The 2,424-nt window shown below is 57.9% G+C and overlaps 1 non-coding gene across 1 annotated transcript; it reads right to left on the minus strand.

Moving 5' to 3' along the window:
* Positions 1–885: 885 nt before the first annotated feature.
* LOC112063271 (small nucleolar RNA SNORD116) lies at positions 886–978 on the minus strand. The gene has a single exon (XR_002890941.1). It is a non-coding gene; the product is annotated as a small nucleolar RNA SNORD116 (small nucleolar RNA).
* Positions 979–2,424: the final 1,446 nt, after the last annotated feature.

Raw genomic sequence — 2,424 nt, forward strand, 5'->3', positions numbered from 1 at the left:
ATGTCTACATTCTCTACGTCCCGCAAGACACCCTTGGGGCGTCATTCGTTCGGCAATGGAATCACAACTCTAGGCAGGTTACCTACCTCCCCGCATCCACGTGAACTGCCAAAGCCATCCCCTCCATAGGCAGCTGATGCCAGCCCATCACGAACATGACACATCCTTGGGAAGCCGAGGCTAGTGCCTGCAACCAAATGATGCCAGCCCATGCCACAACATCACACAGGACCTGTCCTCGTCACGCCTTACCGTTCTGTCCAGTCCATCGGCCACCACGCAGGCATAAATACGGCCCTCGGTCCTCACCCCAATGCACCGTGACCCACTTGCAGCCAACACTGTGCCGGGAGCTGCAGTACAGGAGCTCACAAGGGCAACAGCGAAGCCTACTCCCTCAGCACCCTTCTGCAGGGGCTGAACCCGAGCCCACCGCCACGCACTGCCCTAGACCGACCGGGCACTCTAGACCCCCACCGCGCCACACGCAACAACAGGGAAGGACACAGGCCTGGCCTGAGGCTCCAGGCTGCAACAAAGGAAGCTTGCTCTTTTCGGCTTCTGGACTCAAACCCAGAAGCGGCATGCACAAAGTGTGATCCTGGACAAAACACACCTATCCAAGCTGCAACCTCACTGGGCCTAGAACAGCACACACTCCGACTCTGAAGACCAGAAGGGGACCTAGCTGCCTCGCAATCCCTCACCGGCCTTTCAGCAGGGACCTGCGATTCATGGACGACGCAGCTAATGTGCAGACACGGTTGACCCTTAGACGGGAGCCCCTCCAATGCTGGAGCACTGGGTCGTGCTTGCATGCATGGCGGCAGGGGACGCGGGCCCTAACTCCTCACTCTCCCCTACCCCTGAGAGAGGAAACGTCCTGGACCTCACTTTTGATGGGGAGACGGTACAGCCTTCTCACTGATTTTGCTCAGATTTTCCAAGGTATGCACACAAGGGTGTCATCATCGATCGAAGCACATGCTGGGACGCTGCAGAACACAACCGGGCAGGCCGCGGGGCTGTGCAGGGGAGCCTAGAGCTCGGAGTACTCCAAAAGAGTGGGGAATACACAGCCCTCAGGCCTCTCAGCAAGAGCAACAGTCAAACCACTCTTGCAGCCACTGGGCCCGTCTGAGGAAAACCTAACATCCAATGGCACATCTTGGGGTGGCTGAATGCCTACCGACCTGGGTTATCCACGTCCACGGTCGGCAACATGGCCCAGCTCTCTTGTTCCAGTTCTCCTCATCACCTCCAGTCGTCAGACCACGCAAACGTCCTGTGTTCTTTGCCATCGGCCAGCCTTGCCAATCAACTGCACCTGAGAAGTGGACAGAAATCACTCAGGAGTCAGACTTGCACCGGGGTCCTCTAGAACGTGATTCATGAGAACATTTCCCTGGGCTGGAGCCCCGAACATGCTTCACAAGGACCTCTATCCCTTACGAAGACCTGAATGTTTGCCTGACAGCACGACGGCAGTAAGTTAGGCACGTACGTTGGCCGTTGTGTGTGAGGGTGTATGTGTGTGTTCCTGCGTGCGCGCGGGCGTGACAGTGACTGCGCGGGATGACGCGCTTGGGGGTTTCTGTGTGGGCCTCTGAATCCGCGTCTTGGTCTTTGTGTATCCTTGAGGCCCTCGGCAGTGACCTTGAACAGTAAAAGTCGCAGTTTATACACAGCACCGAGGCTTTGGACCACCCCACTGAATGCAGAAAGTCCCCTGTCAGCTTCAAGAGGCCACATGTGAACTTTGACCCCCAGAGGCTGTTGAAATAGGCAACGGTCTCCCGCTCTCCCACAGCCATGCCTTCTGACCAAAGCACAAAGATTCGTCCAGACCTGCCTCCCGGCCGTGGGTGTCACATGTACATGGACCTGGAGACCCTGCCACCTAGGAGCACATCTGATGTCCACCTGGGGCCACTCCCAGCACTTTGGGAAGCAAGGAAACCTCCCATGGTTGGCGTTGACACTGACCTTCAGCTGGCTACAGGCAAGACGCAGCCCCGCACCTCACAAGGGGCTAGCGGACTTCAGCCCAAGTGCCACTTCTCGCCAACTAGGACAAATCACGTTCTGTGGACCCTTGGGAAAGCCCACCACGGGAAGTGCTGGGCTTTAGCAACCATGAGCCAGGTTGGAACCCCCTGACGGAAACTAGGCCATTTCCCCGGCCACGTCTCGCCAGCTCCCAGCCGGCACGTTTGGCAGCCCTAAACCCGGAGCCAACGCTCAAATGCTTGACAGCCTCGGCCTACGTGCCCACCTCCTGCCCGCACGGCGACTCGACCTTGCTGGAAGCCACAGACGCCATGCGAACATGGGGACGCTGTACACCAAGGAAGACAGACCGCATACATGACTGCTTTGATGACGCTGACCACACCCCATGCATTCGGGCACTTCTTCACTGCC

Source organism: Physeter macrocephalus, unplaced genomic scaffold, assembly GCF_002837175.3.
Source record: "Physeter macrocephalus isolate SW-GA unplaced genomic scaffold, ASM283717v5 random_7268, whole genome shotgun sequence".
In the NCBI taxonomy this organism is placed as follows: Eukaryota; Metazoa; Chordata; class Mammalia; order Artiodactyla; family Physeteridae; genus Physeter; species Physeter macrocephalus.